The 20,686-nt window shown below is 43.1% G+C and overlaps 1 long non-coding RNA gene across 1 annotated transcript in view; it reads right to left on the minus strand.

The window, feature by feature from the left end:
- Window positions 1-20,686, minus strand: part of LOC135405090 (uncharacterized) — a 135,431-nt gene that overhangs the window by 10,649 nt on the left and 104,096 nt on the right. The window contains exon 2 of the long non-coding RNA XR_010425733.1: window positions 16,645-16,769. This is a non-coding gene — a long non-coding RNA (uncharacterized LOC135405090). The remainder of the gene's footprint in view (window positions 1-16,644; window positions 16,770-20,686) is intronic.

Consider the following 20,686-nt stretch of genomic DNA (forward strand, 5'->3'; position numbering starts at 1 on the left):
CAGATGTGTTAGAACTTCAGTATGAGCTAGAGTCAAAAGCAGCCGAGTGGTGCACCGCAACTGATATTGCCAATGCGTTTTCTCCATTCCTCTGGCAACAGAGTGCAGGCCACAGTTTGCCTTCACCTGGAGGGGTGTCCAGTATACCTGGAATTGACTGCCCCAGGGGTGGAAACACAGCCCGACCATCTGCCATGGACTGATCCAGACTGCACTGGAACAGGGAGAAGCTCCAGAACACCTGCAATATATTGATGATATCATTGTGTGGGGCAAGACAGCAGAAGAAGTTTTTGAGAAAGGGAGGAAAATAATCCAAATTCTTCTCAAAGTTGGTCTTGCCATAAAACAAAGCAAGGTAAAGGGACCTGCATGGGAGATCCAGTTCTTGGGAATAAAATGGCAGGGTGGATGCTGTCATGTGCCCATGGATATGGTGAACAAAATTGCAACTATATCTCCACTGGCTAACAAGAAGGAAACACAAGCTTTCCTAGGCCTTCTGGGGTTCTGGAGGATGCGCATTCCAGGTTAGAGTCAGCTTGTGAGCCCCCTCTATCAAGTGACCCAGAAGAATCAGTTCAAGTGGGCCTTGAGCAACAACAGGCCTTTGAGCAGATCAAACAGGAAATAGCTCATGCAGTAGCTCTTGGGCCTGTTCAGACAGGACCAACTGTGCAAAATATCCTCTACACAGCAGCTGGGGAACATGGTCTCATCTGGAGCCTCTGGCAGAGAACACCAGGAGAAACCCAAGGTCACCCATTAGGGTTTTGGAACCGGGATTATCAAGGATCAGAAACCACTACACGCCAACTGAAAAGGAGATATTAGCAGCCTATGAGGGCCTTTGAGCTTCCTCAGAAGTTGTTGAGACAGAAGCCTGTCTCCTCTTGGCACCACGATTGCCTGTGCTACACTGGATGTTCAAAGGAAACATCCCCTCAATCCATCATGCAACCAGTGCTACATGGAGTAAGTGGGTAGCTTTGATTACACAACAAGCCTGAATGTGAAAACCCAATTTCCCGGGAATCCTGGAAGAGATTATGGACTGGCCAGAAGGCAGAGATTTTGAAGCATTTCCTGAAGAGGTGACTTGTGCCCAAGAAGCACCACCATATAACGAGTTACCAGAAAACGAAAAAGGCTATGCTCTATTTACTGATGGACCTTGCCGTGTGGTAAGAAACCATGGGAGGTGGAAAGCTGCTGTGTGGAGTCCCACACGACTGGGCATTGAAGCTGCTGAAGGAGAGGGCGAGTCAAGCCAGTTTGCAGAAGTGAAAGCCATCCAACTAGCCCTAAAGATTGCTGAATAAGTGGCCTGTGCTATACCTCTATACTGACTCCTGGTTGGTGGCTAATGCCCTATGGGGTTGGCTACAGCAATGGAAGAAGGCCAATTGGCAACGCAGGGGTAAACCCATCTGGGCTGCTGCATTGTGACAGGACATCGCTGCACAAGTGGAAAACATGACTCTGAAGGGGCATCACATCGATGCTCACATGCCCAAAAGTCGTGCCACTGAAGAACATCAGAACAATGAGCAGGTGGATAAGGCTGCCAAGACTGGAATAGCCCAGGTAGACTTGGACTTGGAGCAGAAGAGTGAGCTATTTATAGACCAATGGACCCATGAAACACCAGGACATGTAGGAAGAGATGCAACATACAGATGGGCTCATGATCGAGGGGTGGACCTGACCATGGAGGCCATCACACAGGTTATTCTCGAATGTGAAACGTGTGGTAATCAAGTGAGCCATGTGAGTAAAATCTCCGTGGAATAGAGGGCAGTGGCTGGATTTCCAATATGGTGAAACCTGGCAAATTGACTACATTGGACCACTGCCACAAACATGCCAAGGCAAGAGCTACATACTCACCATAGTGGAGGCAATGACTGGCTGGCTGGAAACCTATCCTGTAAACCAGGCCACTGCTAGAAACACCATCTTAGGCCTCGAGAGGCACATTCTGTGGTGACATGGGACCCCAGAGAGAATTGAATCAGATAATGGGACTCACTTTCAGGATAATCTTGTAAGCTCTTGGGCAAAGAAACATGGCATCGAGTGGATCTATCATATCCCTTATCACCCACAAGCCTCTGGGAAGATTGAGAGGTATAATGGACTACTGAAGATTATGTTAAGAGCATTAGGTAATGGGACATGGAAGCATTGGGAGGCAAATTTAGCTGAGGTCACTTGGTTGGTCAACACTACGGGATCTGCCAACTGCCCTGGTCCTGCCCAAACAAACCCCCTGCACAGTATGGGAGGAGATAAGGGTGGGTTTCTCCTCCCATGGGAAAAGGCAAAGCAATCCATGGGATTGTCTTTGCTCAGGGACCAGGGTGTACCTGGTGGGTAATGCAGGAAGATGGGGAGACCCAGTGTGTGCCTCAAGGCGATTTAACCTTGGGGGAAAAATAAACTGTGTTCTAAGTTGTATGTTGCAGGAAGTAAAGTAGCAGGATAACGAAGAGCGAATTCTGCAAGGAGCAAGGAGAGTGTGACAATGACTCAAGCTGGGCTGGTGTCAGTTTCCAACAACTGATTGCGTTGCTTCTCCTGTCCTGAGTACCCATCCCAATGGAATGGAACCCAAGATCTGGAGGGATGGAAGAAGGCCATCAAATGGGAAAAAATAATATATATCTGTGAAAGCATGAGAGATAGTCAGAAGATATATATATATGGGATCTGAGTATGACGAAAATGTTATAGATTAAGGGATGGAGATTGTATTGAGTCTGGTCGAGATGGAGTTCATTTCCCCCATAGCAACCCTCACAGTGCTATGCTTTGCATTGGTAGCTAGAAGGGTGTTGATAACACACTAATGCTTTGGCTGCTACTGAGCACAGTATCAGCGTTGTAACATTCCTCCTGGGAGGGGACACAAGTAGGTCAGCTGACTCAAACTAACCAAAGGGATATTCCATACCATATGATGTCAGCTCAGATATAAAAGCTAAGGAGAGGAGCAGGAAGGGGGACATTTGTTGTTTCCAATGGCTGCCTGCTAAGAAACCATTATGTATGCTGAAGCCCTACTTCTCGGCAAGTGGCCAGACATTGCTGCTGATGGGAAGTAGAGAATAAAATCTTGTCATTTTTCGCTTTGCTTTTGCACATGCAAGCTTTTGCTTTGCTTTTGCTTTTGCTTTGCTAAACTGCCTTATCCCAACCCACGAGTTGTTTTCCATCTTACTCTCTCTCTCCTTTACAGCTGGGTGGGCACCTGGCATCCAACCAAGGTCAACCCACTCCAACTGCCCAGGCGGGTGATGGAGTCACCATCCCTGGAGGTGTTCAAGAAACAACTGGACATGGCACTTAGTGCCATGATCTAGTTTATGAGGTGATGACTGGTCAAAAGTTGAACTCAATGATCTTAGAGGTCTTTTCCAGCCTAAATGATTCTGTGATTCATTGCTCTCCCAGAAGAAACCTAGCTATGGTTTCCACTCTCCAGAAAGCTATCACCAGAACTCATGTGGCGACTCAGAGCTCCTGTGTAAACATGCAGCTGTCCAGGCCTCGGGCTGCAGGCAGTGTCAGAGCTTGTCACTGGTATCAGAAGGCAGCAGAGGTAACACCTGTGTGAGGGGAGACAGGTGGATGACCTGCTCTACCTGGTGGCAAAGTTGAAAGAGGAAGTAGAAAGGTTAGGAGTTACAGGGAGCGTGAGAGGGGGATCGACTGGTGGAGTCACTCTACCATCCCTGAGACAAATGCACTGGATGGACACATCACAAGAAACAGAGGATCCTCTACCCTCTCGCCACCAGGCAGAAGGAGAGGACCTAAGAGATGGGAGGGAATGGAAACAGGTCCCTGCTCAGGGAAGCAGGTGAATCACCTCCTGACCCACCTCACCTTCCCAGATTACCCTACACAATAGGGAGGAGTCTCCTTTTCTGCCATGTGGCTTTCCAGTCACTCTTCCCCAAGCCTTTAGTGTTGGAACTTAATCTGTCTACTGCTGTAAAAGTCAATACATTAGGAACAAAAGGAGGGCCAAGGAGAATCTCCATCCTTTATTGGATGGGGAGGGAACATAGTGATTAGGAAAAGACTGAGGTACTTAATGCATTCTTTGCCTCAGTCTTTAATAACAAGACCAGTTGTCCTTAAGGTACCTAGCCCCCTGAGCTGGAAGACAGAGACAAGGACCAGAATGAAGCCCCCACATTCCAGGAGGAATGCAACAAGTACAGGGCAACCAGGGGATCAGGCCCAGTCAGCAGGGGTTCATGAAAGGCAAGTCCTGCTTGACTAACCTGATCTTCTATGACAAGGTGACCTGCTTAGTGGATGAAGGAAAGGCTGTTTGCAGACAACACCAAGTTGGGTGGGAGTCTTGATCTACTTGAGGGTAGGAAGGATCTACAGAAGAGTCTGGACAGGTTGAATTGATGGACCAAGGCAAACTGTATGATGTTCAACAAGGTTAAGTGCCGGGTCCTGCACTTGGGTCACAACAACCCCTTGCAATGCTACAGGCTTGGGGAAGAGTAGCTGGAAAGCTGTCTGGTGGAAAAGGACCTGGGGGTGCTGGATGACAGCCAGATGAACATAAGGCAGCAGTGTGCCCAGGTGGCCAAGAAGGTCAATGGCATCTTGGCCTGTATCAGAAATAGTGTGGCCAGCAGGACTAGTACAGTAATCATCCCTCGTACTCGGCACTGGTGAGGCCGCACCTCAAATACTGTGTCCAGTTTTGGGCCCCTCACTTCAAGAAAGATATCGAGGTGCTGGAGCATGTCCAAAGAAGGGCAATGAAGCTGATGAAGGGTCTGGAGCACAAGTCTTATGAGGAGAAGCTGAGGGAAATGTAGTTGTTTAGTCTGGAGAAAAGGAGTCTGAGGGGACACCTTATCGCTCTCTACAACTACCTGAAAGGAGGTTGTAGTGAGGTGGAGGTTGGCCTCTCCTCCCAGGTAACAAGTGACAGGATGAGAGGAAAAGGCCTTGAGTTGTGCCAGGGCATGTTTAGATTGGATATTAGGAAAAAATTTCTTCACTGAAAGGGTGGTCAAGCACTGGAACAAGCTGTCCATAGAAGTGGTTTAATCACCATCCCTGGAGGTATTTAAAAGATGTGTAGATGTAGAACTTAGGAGACATGGTTTAGCGGTGGGCTTGGCAGTGTTGGATTCGATGATCTTAAAGGTCCTTTCCAACTTAAATTATTCTTTGATTCTAAGATCTACAAGAGCTCTTCAATAACATTTTAGTTAGAACACATTCATCATCCTCACTATAGTCTGTAAAATTCCTATCCCCTCCTTTTCCACCATTAACTCATATACTTTAAGGCAAGATACTAAACTACATTGTTAAGTATTGGCAGTAGTCTGGAGGTGCTCAAGAAATTGGGAGAGGGCACAGCTGGGACACCTGAACCCAGCTAACCAAAGTGATATTCCTTATCCTTATGATGCCGGGTCCTGCACTTTGGCCACAACAACCCCATGCAGCACTACAGGCTGGGGGCAGAGTGGCTGGAGAGCAGCCAGGCAGAGAAGGACTTGGGAGTTTGGATTGACAGGAAGCTGAACATGAGCCAGCAATGTGCCCAGGTTCCCCCTCTTTTCCTTGCAATTTATTATGATTGCTCTTTAATTATTAAACTTCTTATCTCAACCCATGAGTTTTTCTTTTGGCGCAGTTATAACCACAACCAGCAGGGGATGCTGGCACACCTCAGGAGGCAGGGGCTGCAGTGCCTCACTCACGGTCACCCGGTGGCACTGTTGGGCCTCTGGGAGATGCAGGTGGGGGGAGGAACAAAGGGAGCGGTTTGCCAACCTCCAGATGAGCTCACGTGGCAAATGGTATATCTCAGCTGTGGCAGCTGGTCTGAGACCCAAGGCGAGCCCTCCCACAGGGACTATCTTGCTATATCCCAAAATGGGAGTGGTTGGAAGCCCCTCCTCAGGCAGTGCCAGCCCCAGGCAGTCCACGCCAGGCCCGGGGCTGTGGAGGCGGCAGCTGGCAAGGGACAGAGGTGCCAGTCCATCCAGCAAAGAGCAGGGAGACCAGGGGACAAATGAGAGCTCCTTTGGTCCTCAACAGCTCTGAGGGGCATCCAGGCAGTGGGCAGAGGTGAAACCGGGACCTTTCTCAGGGCTCAAAGAAGCCAATGACCCAGCCAAAAAAAAAAATTAATCCGGAGACCCTCTCTCCACACCCTTCCCTCAGTCAAGGGAAAAGTGCAGTCCCCAGGAAAAAAATCAAAAAACAACTCACCTCCCCCTACAGTCTCCCAAAGCCATTAGTTTGGAATGTGGGACTATCAGCTAGCTAATCCTTTTGTGTGTGGCTCCGTGCTGGCCATCCTTCCAGGTCAGGGGAATTCAGTCAGCTAGCTCCCTTCCCCCTTCAATTGCTCAACACCTTTCTTTCCCAGTGGTAAAGGGAAAAAATTCAAAGCAGGATTATTTTTTTTCTTAAAAGAAAAACAAACTATGACAGTCGTTTATGAAGATGTTGAAGAGCACTGGGCCTAAAATGGAGTCCTGTGGAACCCCACTAGTGATAGGTCGCCAGTCTGATGTTACCCCATTCACTATTACCCTTTGTGCCTGACCTGTGAGCCAGTTGCTCACACACCGCATGACATGTTTATCCAGATGTGTGCTGGACATTTTGTCCAGAAGGATCCTGTGAGACACAGCATCAAAAGCTTTTTCTCAACACTTATCCTTTGCCACCTATCCTTTTCTCTCTAAACCAGTATCTCCTTCATATCCTGACCTAATCACTGAAAAATCATCTGTGTTGGCTTTTGTGGGAAATAAATAAGGCGATTTTATTACAAGCAAGTATTTCCATGGTTACCTCGTGTTGAGATACCTGGAGGTCATTTTATTTGGGGAGATTGAAGAGCCATTTTATGGTCAGGAGCTGGTGAGTTGCATGTTGTTCTGGTCACTGTTACTGCTGCTTACTGCTTTGTTAACTGTTCTTATTGTTCTGGCCACTGCTTTACTTACTGTTCTTATTGTTCTGATCACTGTTAGGCAAATGGGAAAGCATGTAAGGCAGTGAGACCAATTTGGGCTTGCTGCCAAGGGACCATGTGGCCGAGGGCAGGGAAACAACCTGATAGGTGCATGAGGACAACCAATGGACTGCACCAGAAAGGAAAGATTGCCTTTTAAGGAAGAAAAGAACAAGGGCTGGCATGGGAGGAGTGAGGGAGTGTTTATGTAAATCAAGAGACCTTAAAAAGGGTTCATCCCTCCCATTCGGATGTGCTCGAACCAGGTCATGAGTTCAGTGCACCCAGCGTGCTGTCAATAAAGTTCTTTGTTTCACTTTATTTGACCATCTTCAAAATTTTAATTAGAGATATTTCTCACACTTTCACTACATATGCATCACCTTTTCAGTCTATACAAAATATTGCAGCAAACTCCTCTTCCTTGGCCACGCCGATCCCCTAACATTCCTTTCTGACACCTTACTTGAGTTATACTTTCAAAATAAGACTCAACTGAAAAAATACAATTCAATAGAATCACAAAATACTCCAAAATACAGATGAAATATTCAGTAAAACAGAACTATTCGAAATAATAACAGAAAAAATAAGTAATATCCTATTGAAAATATATGCTGATATAAACTATATCTAGTTTTTAAAAGTTTGAAGCAAAGCTTAGAAGAATTAACCGCAGTAAGCCTCATAGAAAGCTTTACTAAGTCCAAGCACCACAGAAGCTTAATTTACAAAGTTAGCACAATAATACAAAGACCTTTTTACATGGGTAGATAGTAATAGGACAAGGGGGAACACAAGGGGGAACGGTTTTAAACTAAAAGAGGAGCAAATACACAAAGATAAGCATTTAAATTCATGTTAAGTGCCCAATTCTTGAATGTTTTGCTGAAACACTGGGTTTTTTTGGGGGGGAGGGGTTTGGCAGGGTGTTTTTTAAAAAAGCAAATGTATTCCAAGGTACATTAGAAATATGATATTAATGGAATTATGATGCATTATGAATTGAGTCTGTATACCAGGAAAAATTATTAGTGAAATGTATGAGGCTTTTAAACAGCATTGCAAAGAACATGCAGAAAAACATCATCACCTTAAATTTTAAAACTAAACTTAACACAATGCTAGATTTTTTAGTTTAGACAACAGCACAGAAATAGACATATTATTTAACAAGTTATTCTCAGTTTTAATATTGTTGATTTTGAAACTGTAAAGCCAATTTATATTGAAAAAGAACATCAGATTTCACCCAAAGAACCTAAAACAGTGACAGCTGAATGGAGGGGAAGTGGAAAGGGAGATACTGATCTCTTCTTCCTGGTATCCTGTGACTGGATGAGTGGGAATAGTTCAAAGATGCATCAGGGTAGGTTCAGACTTGATATTAGGAAACATTCCTTTACTGAGAAGGTGGTCAAACACTGGAACAGGCTTCCTAGAGAGGTGGTTGATGCCCCAAGCCTGTCAGTGTTTAAGAGGTATTTGGACAATGCCCTTAATACTATGCTTTTGGTCAGCCCCGAAGTGGTCAGGCAGCTGGACTAGACAATCATTGTAAATCTCTTCTAACTGGAACAAATAATTAAAAAAACAAAAAGCTAAATTACACATACTAAAGGAGTCTTGGACTAAAGTCATGGCTTTTCACATTCAGTTCCTGTTTTCCACTTCCCTCCTCAGTCTCCCCATGCACCACACTCTCCAATGTTGGTGGGGCTGCATAGGTGATTAATCATGTCACAGAAGTGTGTGCTGAGCTGACTGCTTCAGAAGCCCCTTTAATTCTCTGGCAAATCCAAATTATGCATTACTTAAGGTTTTACTTCATAAACTTTTCTGCAGTTGCTCAAGAACCTGCAGGGAGTTCAGCTTAGAAGTACAGAATTGCATTGCTTTTGTATTTTACATCTTTATTGCATTTATTTCAAAAATTCCATATTCCTTTCAAAAGAATAAATGTGAAGATTTAATAAATTATTGTAATTTTTATGAGATATTGCAAACATTTCATAGTAATCTACTTTTAGAATCATGTGTATATATTTCTGATGGTTGACAAATATTTTAGTTCAAGAAATAAACCCTGAAAACTGCATGTCTGCTAATGTAGCTATTTTAGTTCCATTGTAATAGGCCTAGAAGCAATAAATTAGAAATACAGCAGGATCAGGTAGACATTTGAATAGGAGAAATAGGCCTGGAGCCAGGGCCTTTTCCAAGCTTCAGTGAGCGGGTCAAGAACAATGGAAAGGAAGAAGGGTCAAGCTGAGGAAGATGAGTTGAAGCCCCCTCCCCTATGGAGGAAGATGGGAACTACCCTCCGAAATGGGGAGCCAAGAGAAGCACCGCCCCAAGCCCCACCTGAGCTCCACCTATACTCTGCCTATTATTAATATGCATTGATAGATGTTGTAATCACTTGAATATGCATTTAATCACATCTGAAAATTGTATAAAAGTGTTGATTTTCTGAGAAGCCGGCGAGCAAGTTTGTCCAGCGTGAGCTGGCTTGCTCCCAACGTTGAATAAACAAATACCTTGCTGCTTAAAGATAAAGTCTCTGAGCAGTTTCTCGGACCGATTTTTCGGATTCATTTGGCGACCTGCAGCAGCACACCTTCTCCACCTGGCTGAAGAATCCCTCGGAGAACGGGACCCCCTTGGGCGCCCTTGGGTAAGTCTTTTTACCCGAAGGGGCTCCCTTCTTCGGTGGCTTCTTGCGGGGGCTGGACAAGAACACTGCCTATTGATAAAAGGTATTTGTATCTGGTTTCTGGTTTTGTTTATTCTGGTTCTGGTTATTCTGGTTCTGGATACCCATGAGTTGAGGCAGGATGCTGTCTCGCAGGGGACATGGGAGAGGACGCTCTCCCAGGGGAATATCTCCTCTGGTCTGGTCTGGTCTGGTTTTGTTTGTTTTTGGCCAAATATTGTTATTGTGTACCTGATATATCTTGCTTACCTTGAAACATCCAGGAGCACATAGTTAAAGGTATTATCATGCTAAGAGTTGCTTTATGAGAGGTAGTGCTGAAGAGTTAACTATAAGCACATCACTTTGGATAAGACCTAGAATTAAGATTTGTCAGTTTTGCAACTGTTATATGTATGAACCTTGTGTAACAGATGTAAGGTTTGCCTCCCCGACAGACAAGGTTGGGTCAGAACCAGTGTGCATATTGCAGAAAAGAGGGACACTGGAAGCAAGAATGCCCTGAATTAACAGGTGGAAATACAGCCATAGGAGGGGCTGTTGTTGCTTACAGAATACTGAGTGAAGGGGGGGTCGGCAGGCCAGTGCCTAGGGGACCTGCTGGTAAAAATTAAGCTAGGGGAAGAAAAAGAAGAATTAGATTTTCTAATTGATACCAGGGATACATTTTCTGTTTTGAATTAATACCTAAAAGTGATAGATATGTTTAAGTCATGGGTGCCACTGGCCAATCAGAAAAGCTTTCTTTTGAAACCCCTAAAGTTCAAAATTGGAAAACAAATGGGAGTGCATCAGTTTTTGTATTTACCAAATTTATCCAAACTCTTATTGGGCAGAGACCTACTAGAAAATCTGGGAGCTGTAATAGAATTCAAACAAGGTAAAATTGAACTTAAGGTAAAGGAAGAACAATTAATATCAGCTCTGAGTTTAGCAATGAGCTATGTAGAGCCAAACCAGGGTAATTCAAATGTCAATCAAAGTTTAGATCAGGTATACCCAGGAGTTTGGGCTATTGAAACACCAGGAAAGTCGAATAGGGCAGCTCCCTTTGAAATAGAATTACAGCCAAGAGCAAACCCAGTAATTAGGAAGCAATATGCACTGAGGCTGGAAGATAGAAGACGAATTGAGCCAATAATAGATAACTTTTTGAAATTAAGGTTTTTGTAGAGTGTGAATCAGATTTCAACACCCCAATTTTACCAGTCAAAAAGACAAATGGAGCACATAGGTTGGCTCAGGATTTAAGAGCAGTAAATAAAATAGCTAAAACATACATGCAGCTGTTGCAAACCTATATACCTTATTAACAATATTAAAAGAAAGTGTAATTTGGTTCACAGTATTAGACTTAAGAGATGCCTTTTTCTACCTTCCCTTAACACAGGAAAGTCAAAGGATATTTGCCTTCAAGTGGGAAAATCCCACCACAAGAAGGAAAACTCAGCTCATTTGGACAGTGTTACCTTAAGGGTTAGAAAATATTCCCACAATTTTGGGAATTAATTAGCTAAAGAATTGGAACAATGGCAGTCACCACCAGGAAAGGGTGTACTTCTATAATATGTGAATGATCTATTGATTGTTACTGAAAAACAAGAAGAATGTGTTCAATGGACAGTAAACCTCTTAAACTTTTTGGACTTAAATGAGCATCGAGTCTCTCAACAGAAAGCACTTCCGGTGCAGAAACAAGTGGTGTACCTGGATTACGAAGTATCTGAAGGACAATGATCTCTGGGGACAACGAGAAAGGAAACTGTCTGCCAGACACCGAAACCACAGATGGTGAGAAACCTTCAAGCCTTTCTAGGAATGACAGGTTGGTGTTGTTTATAGATATATCAGTATGGGCTAATTGTAAAGCCTTTATATGACCTGCTGAAAATGACTAAGAGCAACCTCATCTGGACCCCCGAAGCAAGTGGAGCCTTTAAACAACTGAGGTGAGAACTCATAAGGACCCCGGCATTGGGATTGCCTGACATAACGAAGCCCTTTTGTTTGTTCTCGCATGAACGACAAGGAATGGCTCTGGGGGTCCTGGCTCAGCAACAAGGGCCATACAAAAGAACAGTAACCTACTTCTCCAAGCAATTGGATGAAGTAAGCAAAGGATGGCCCACCTGCCTAAGGGCAGTAGCAACAATGATCATAAATATGGAAGAAGCCAGGAAATTTACAATGGGACAGAAAACGACTGTGTTAGTATCCCACACAGCATCTACAGTACTGGAAGAGAAAGGAAATCATTGGCTGTCACCCTCCCAATTTCTGAAATATCGGGTAATCCTGGCTGAATCAGATGACATAACCATTCAGGTGACTAACATTGTTAACCCAGCTTCATTCCTAGAAGGAAGAATCTCGTCTGCACCTGTCACGCACGACTGCCTGGAAACCATTGAAGCAGTGCACTCCAGCTGCTTGGACCTTAAAGAAGAACCACCCCTGGATGCAGAAGACTGGTTTACCGATGGTAGAAGTTTCATAAGACAAGGTGTGAAGATGGCTGGGTATGCTGCGACCACCACTACTGAGGTAATCAAATCAAGTCCTTTGTCTGCAGGAACCTCAGTCCAGAAAGCTGAACTGATGGCTCTCATTCAAGCTTTAGGATTGGCAGAAGGAAAACAAATTAACACCTGGACTGACTCCAAATACGCCTTTGGCATAGTTCATGCTCATGGAGCAATTTGGAAAGAAAGAGGACTTTTAACTCTTCAAGGAAAAGTTGTGAAATATGCTGAAGAAACTCTACGATTCTGTACAACTCCCCTCTCAGGTGGCAATTATGCACTGCCAAGGACACCTAAAAGGTAACACTGTCCTGGAAATAAGAAACAGAAAATCTGATGCAGAAGCTGAATTAGCTGCTGCAAGAAGTAAAGAACTATCAGTAGCAGCTTTAGTGCTAGAAGAACTAGACACAGATCAACAGGTAGAATATCAAGAAACAGATTATAAGTGGATACATGAAAATGAAGGTAAGGTGTTAGACAATGGGTGAGGTTAACTAAAAACAGGTCAGTTAATACTATTAGAAAAATTAGTGTGGCAATTTGTAAAAGTAAAACATGATAAAGCTATTGGGGCTTAGACTCACTCTATTAGCATTTAAGGACCAGAGTAGCAGGACCAAATTTATTTACCACAATAGAGCAAGTCACATCCCAATGTGAACTTTGTCTGAAATACTGGAACAAAAAAAAATACACCAAAGGGCAATAAGTAAAGGGCAATAAGTAAAGGGCATTTCCCAGGTGAAATTTGGCAAATTAATTTCTCTGAGCTCCCAAGAAAAGGGGGGGTCCTGTTATCTCTTTGTTTTGACTGACACATTTTCTGGATGGCCTGAAGCTTTCCCATGTAGAAAAAAAAACGAATCAAAAGGAGTGGTTAAAGTCTTGTTGAATGAGATTATACTACGGTTTGGAATGCCTAAGAGCATCTCTTCAGATAGAGGTTCACACTTTTGTGCATGAATTGTACAAGCAATAAGTAAAGCACTAAAAATCAATTGGCAACTGCATATGCCCTACAGACTCCAAGCAAATGGGCAAGTAGAAAAGATGAATCTAAAATATGTCAAGAAACAAATTTTCATTGGTATCAAGCTTTACCTATTGCTTTAATCAGGCTAAGGGTCAAGCCAAGATCAAAAAAGAAACTGAGTCCATTTGAAATTCTATTGGGCAGACCCTACGTGATGCAAACTGTGAATAGTGAAGCTGTAGATCAAATCAGTAATCAGTATGTGTATGATTATGTTATGGTTGTAGGAAAACAATTGCAGAAAAATGCTACAGTGGTGTTAGAACACCAACCCAAGCAGCCTGATTGTAAGTTACATCCATTCAATCCTGGTGATCGGGTATATGTTAAAAATCTTTCAGGAGATCCACTATGGGAGAAGTGGGATGGACCCTACCAGGTATTGATGACCACCTTCACAGCGATCTGGGTGAAAGAGAAACCCACGTGGATCCACTACTCTCGAGTCAAGAGGGTTCCGGAGGAAGCATGGACCTCGGGAGAAGAATCATCTGCTCTCAAGCCTCCTCAATGCTGATCTTTGGACTGATAAGTACATTGGTGTTTGATGAAATTCTTGCCCAAGAATCATTATGGCCTCAAGCCTACAATGAGAGTTCTGGTCTACAATTTTATATAGACCCAGAACTTCCGGTTCACCCAGGCAAGCTGAACCAATACAATCCATCTGTTATAGTCCTCCAAGGAACGAGGGTACTGAATAATTGGTAAAATCCTGGTACCCCATACAATGCAAGTGTTTTAATAGGCACAGATTAGATGGTCACCCAAAATTGATATTATTGTACAGGACTCTGTGAAAGTATTTCTTACCTACCCGTTTGACTACGGAAATGTAATTAGTGGACATGCATGTGATTCTGATCAATGTTGGCACACCTTCACTCTAGATAAATCAGTTTCTGTGATGTGTCAGTGGACATTCAGGGAAGGAAATATAACCAGGAGATTTCCAACCAGCAGATCTCCTACCACCCCATTGACTAAGACCACCACCAGTTCTACAACTCCTTTAACCTGTGAGAGTGTCCACAATTTAACTTTAGCTGGACCATATGTAATTAGGCACTCAAATGAGCAGAAGCTGTTGTTAGATCCCACATATTCACTGAAGAGGGTTCGAATAAACCTTCAAGTAAACATATCAAGTATACAAAAAGATTGTCAGCCCTGTATTCAGTAAAGCCTTAAAGGCTGGCATGCATAGATGATGGCCAGATCCCCTCATACCAGAATTCAAAGAGATGCAACCGGATGGTTTGGCACAGGATTAGGTGTACTAAACACCATGGATCAAGAAGTATTAGTGAATAAACTAAGTGCTGTCACATCTGATCTAGGAAAACTCAAAGTCCCTTTAAGATCATCTTTGCTCACTTTGGCAGAAACACAATCATTGGCAGTTAAATTGTTAACATTAGTAGCTAACCACACTGCAAAGGATTTCACCAAGATTATTCACTATGCTGGTGTCATCCATAAAAGGTTTGCATTTGCAATACAATGTTTCCAAACTCAGCAGTGGGTACAATCTGTAGCTGCAGGAATATTAAGAGAAGGAACTTCAGGAATATTACCACAGGAGGTAAGAGAAATAATAGCTAGAAACAGTTCTACTACACAATTTGAGAAAAATTACCAAGCGTGGTGGCAGTTAGTGAACTTCACTTACAATCCTCAACATGAACAAATTGAAGCTTATGTACTCACTATCAGTGCAGCTAAAGAAAATACCATCTTTCCTATCTTGACATTAGGAGCCATACACCAAAATGTAATTGTCAGACCCATAGACCATAATGTTTGGGCAAGTTATGATCACACCAAGAAAAAGTGGCAATCATTCAGTACTGAAGCATGTACTCCTAAAGGACAATTAGGATATATCTGTGAAAATGCTGTAGTAGAAAATGAAGATTTATGCTTAGATACTGAGAATAGTCTGTGCACCTTTGAGGTGCTTCCCCATGCTAAAGCCCAATCACAAGTCTATTATGTAGGAAATGGATGTGCATGTGTTAGAATCTTTTGTGTTAATTTTACCATACATATTTGTCATGAAGTAGTGAGTGGTACTAATTTTTTTGTTTTACTAAAATAATAGGCTGTGACTTTGATTATATCATTCTAGCGACTACTAGACAACTGATTGAAGTTGATTATACAATGTATCATGATGTGCTGAAGTTACAGATAGGAATGAACATTAATCTTTCTAAAGCAATGCTTAAACATCCTGATATAGAAAAACTGGTCCAGGAAGTAAACAGAACGACTAAACGAATGCTGTGGCAAGTAGAACATGACACTGAGAGCATAAAAACTGTTCTAACCAAAGTGGAAAAAGTGGGAGAACATCACTGGTGGGACATCTTTACAGGATACTCCCCTACAGCATCACAAGTGTTTCACTATTTGATACATCCAATATTGGTATTAGGAGCTGGCATGATTCTATTACTGGTCTTAACTGTTTGGCTATGGTACAAATCAAGCATCATGATTAGAAGGATGCAGATAATGTGGGCTGTGATGAATACCTACCAAAATCCATTGGAACTTGACGAAGGAATTCGTAAATTCTAAACAAAAAGGGGGGAATGAAACAGGAGGCTAGGCCCAAAAGAGTTAACTAAGAAATTTGGGCCTGCAAACAAGTTACCAACATCCAAAACGATCTGTGCTCGTTCTGTTCTACTTACTGGACCAAAGCTTAAGAGAATAGTACGAGAACATGTAATAGGCCTAGAAGCAATAAATTAGAAATACAGCAGGATCAGGTAGACATTTGAATAGGAGAAATAGGCCTGGAGCCAGGGCCTTTTCCAAGCTTCAGTGAGTGGGTCAAGAACAATGGAAAGGAAGAAGGGTCAAGCTGAGGAAGATGAGTTGAAGCCCCCTCCCCTATGGAGGAAGATGGGAACTACCCTCCGAAATGGGGAGCCAAGAGAAGCACCGCCCCAAGCCCCATCTGAGCTCCACCTATACTCTGCCTATTATTAATATGCATTGATAGATGTTGTAATCACTTGAATATGCATTTAATCACATCTGAAAATTGTATAAAAGTGTTGATTTTCTGAGAAACCGGTGAGCAAGTTTGTCCAGTGCGAGCTGGCTTGCTCCCAACGTTGAATAAACAAATACCTTGCTGCTTAAAGATAAAAAGTCTCTGAGCAGTTTCTCAGACCAATTTTTCGGATTCACCATCAAAATAAAATTGAATAAAACAGTGGAAAGGAATTGGTTTTGCAGCCTTGTACAAAATCAGTTCTTTACTACACCGAGTGAAATGCATCATTATGTCTTGCCAGGGTTTTTTGTTTACCCAAAATTAACAGATACCTACCTGTTGCTGAACCGGTACCTGCTGTACTACCTGTGTGGGCACTGCTGCCTGGCCAGCCACAGATGCCTGTAAAGTCACAGTCGAACCTGTGTCTGATCCAGTCTCTGATGTCTGCATCGTGGTCTCTGAATAAAATGAAAATGTAAAATTAAAAGTTCAGCACAAACTTATTTGCTTTTTGTCACTTATTCAGATCTGGAAAGAAGCATATTCACCCAAAATCAAATCTGAGGATTAGCTAAAGATTATTTCATGTACTATTACATGAGTACATGGAGATACTTAATTTATTTTTCCTTTTTTAAAAATGCTGTTTTGGCCTAAAATATTAGAAATTTCATATTATATATTATTGCTTTGTCTAATCAAAGGTCTGCTTAGAACTTGCAACATGCCGAGAAGAGAATAAGCTTTGGACTTTGTGATTTTTTAATAACAGTTTACAGTCTGATCCGTAATAGCAAATATGTTTATCGAGTCAGAAGCAAGGTGCACACAAACCTATTTACTGCTTTGAGGTAAAGAACTCGTAGAAAACCATCCATTCACAGGCTTTATTCTTCTCTAACTACACTCGTATACATTATCTGCAACTACTGTTAAATTTTGAGAGGAGATTCAAAACCTTATACCATATTAAGACAACACATTTTAAGCTACCTATATGCACAAAAATAATTAATTCTAGAAGCTGCACATATAAATGTTTATTTCTTAATCAAGCACGCCTTCACAAAAAGACTTGCAATCATCAATGCAATAAAAGTGACAGGTTGAAACATTTCCTACTATCTCATTACAATTCTAAAGAACTAAAAGAATAATTTATGTAGTAATCACAATACAAGTAAATTACAGTACCTTCAGCTTTCAGAAAGAACTAACATACACTGAATAAAGTATACTGTAAGAACACAATAGGTAAAATATGCAATACCAGAAAGAAATTTCTCTCTTCATTTTCTTCCCTGAAACAGTTCAAATCCTTATGCACTGAAATATTAAAAGTTTTCTCTTACCTAACTTGCCCTCAAAATATCTTATTTAATAATGTATATGAACAGAAACTTTTCTCACTTATTTATATGACTTCAGGAACAACGCATAAAAACTAGAAATAAGTCAACATCCTCTGTCCTAGTTAGAACAGCTGGGACCAGCTCATCACTCTGTGGGTGTAACCCAAAACTGTGTATTCTATAGCCTTCCATGCCATTTTCCAGAAACTGTTAACAATAAACCATTTACAGCAGCTGCCCAGAGCACGCCTGACACCTCAGGCTATAAGTTGGGTGTTAAGAGGCCTGTGAGATAGGAGGATGCTCTTGTCCTCACACCCATTGTGGAACTCCCTGACCTGAGGGAGGTACTGGGCATTCCTGCCTGAACCTGAGGATATATAATCTTGGGGTCTTGGGACTTCTGGTACCTCTCGTGGGATCCAGAGAAGAACCTGAACTTGGACTGGACTGCGACCACCACTCTCAACCAGACTGAGACCACCACTCTCAACTGGACTGCAATCACCACTCTTGACCAGACTGCAACAGCACTCCCAACCGAACTGCGATCATCACCCTTGACCGGACTGCAACCAGCACTCTCACCAACAGGTTTTCCCTCTCCTATTACTTTTGGACTCAGGGGCACCACGTGGGGCTCAGCAGGGGGAGGGGTCCCCAAAGAACACCACTCTGTTCATGCCCCAGGGTGCTGGGTTAGACATCTGGGTTTTGTGGGTTAAAACCAATTGTTTGTCTGTGTAATTGTATTTATTGTATTATTTTTATTAAATTGTTATTCTGACTTATAATCTCTTTTGAGTTGGGTTCATTTCCCCTGCCGGTTTACGTTTAAACCAGCACATCCTCCCATCAGCTAGTAAATGACTACACATTCTTCAAATCTATCCTTCCTCTGGTTTACTGAGTTGCACTATAAATTCTTCATATTCAAATGCTGAGTTAAAGCTCTGTCAGGTAATAGAATGAGGGGCTTCAACCGGGAAAGAAGACTCTGAAAAGCATTTTAAAGGTGAAAAAGTGACTCAAGTAAGCTTGCTTTAGTAGAAAGTGTTAATGTAATCACTGGAGTTATAAACAGGGATTTTACCCCTACATGAGGTTGTGGCACTGACAATTTTAAGAGGAATATTCAAAATTTGTATACAGCACAAAGATGGTCCAACAATGAAGGAAAATGCCTTACAAAGAAAACCTATTTAGAGTATCATAAAGAAGACTGAGGATGACTTACTATATTGAGTTTATGTGGTCAGGTTTTGGTAGTTTGGGTGGGGGCTACAGGAGTGGCTTCTGTGAGAAGCTCCTAGAAGCTTCCCTCATGTCCGGCAGAGCCAATGCCAGCTAGCTCCAAGATGGACCTGCCACTGGCCAAGGCCAAGCCCATCAGTGATGCTAGTAATGACTTTGGGATAATAAATTTAAGAAGGAAAATAAAAAGGTATTGCACAGAAGCAATTGCAGCCAGAGAAGAGAGGAGTGAAAACATGTAAGAACAACTACGCAGACACCAGGGTCAGTGAAGAAGGAGGAGGAGGAGGTGTTCCAGGTGCCAGAGCTGAGATTCCCCTGCAGCCCATGGTGAATCCCATGGTGAAGCATAGAATCATAAAATCAACTGGGTTGGAAGGGACCTCCGAGATCATCAAGTCCAGCCCTTGATCCACTACCGCTGCGGTTACTAGACCATGGCACTAAGTGCCACATCCAGTCTCTTTTTAAAAATCTCCAGGGACGGAGAATCCACTACTTCCCTGGGCAGCCCATTCCAATGTCTGACCACCCTCTCTGTAAAGAAATTCTTTCTAATATCTAACCTAAACCTCCCCTGGCACAACTTGAGACCATGCCCTCTTGTCTTGCTGATGGTTGCCTGGGAAAAGAGACCAACCCCCACCTGGTTACAACCTCCTTTCAGGTAGTTATAGCAGCTGTGCCCCTGCAGCCCACGGAGGTTAACAGGGGTGCAGAGACCCACCTGCAGCCCATGGAGGACCCCCCATGCCATAGTAGGTGGATGTCTGAAGGAGTCTGTGACATCGTGGGAAGCCCATGCTGGAGCAGGCTCCTGGCAGGGACCTGCAAACCTATAGAGAGAGGAGCCCACACTGGAGCAGGTTTTCTTTTTGTGACCCTGGAGAAGACTGTGCCTGAAGGGCTGCACCCTGTGGAAGGGACCCATGCTGGAGCAGTTGATGAAAAACTGTAGCCTGTGGAAGGACTCACACTGGAGAAGTTCATGGAGGACTGTCTCCCGTGAGAGGGGCCCCACACTGGAGCAGGGGAAGGACTCCTCTCCCTGAGAAGGAAGCAGTGACAGAAACAACCTGTGATGAACTGACTGTAACCCCCATTCCCCGTCTCCCTGTGCTGCAAGGAGGGAGGAAGTAGAACCTGCAAAGGAGAGAAGGGTGGAGGGAAAGTGTTTTTAAGCTTTGTTTTACTTCTCATTATCCTGCTCTGATTTTGATTGGTAATAAATTCAAATAATTTCCCCAGGTTGAGTCTGTTTTGCCCGTGACAGTAATCGACAAGTGATCTCTCCCTGTCCTTATCTCAACTTATGAACCTTTCATTATATTTTCTCTCCCCTGTCCAGTTGAGGAAGAGAGTGATAGAGCGGCTTTAGTGAGTACCTGGATCAACTCATCACACATACATAATAGGAATTAGAGAAATCTTTAGTTTTGCACAGAATTACAGAATTGTTTGGGTTGAAAGGAACCTCTTGAGATCATCTAGTCCAACCCTCCTGCTCAAAACAGTGTCACCTAGAAAAGTTGCTCAGGGCCACGTCCAGTTGGATCCTTAATATCTCCAAGGATAGACACTCCACAACATCTTTGGAAAACCTGGTACAGTCCTTAAGTAACCTCACAGTAAAAAAGTGTCTTTGTTCAGATGGAATTTCCTGCTTTTTTCTATTTGTGCCCATTGCCTCCTGTCCTGTCAAGGAGCACCACCGAGAAGAGTCTTGCTCCCTCATCTTCACTCCCTCCCATCAAGTATTTATGTGATGC

This window comes from Pseudopipra pipra, chromosome W (genome assembly GCF_036250125.1).
Source record: "Pseudopipra pipra isolate bDixPip1 chromosome W, bDixPip1.hap1, whole genome shotgun sequence".
NCBI classification, from domain to species: Eukaryota; Metazoa; Chordata; class Aves; order Passeriformes; family Pipridae; genus Pseudopipra; species Pseudopipra pipra.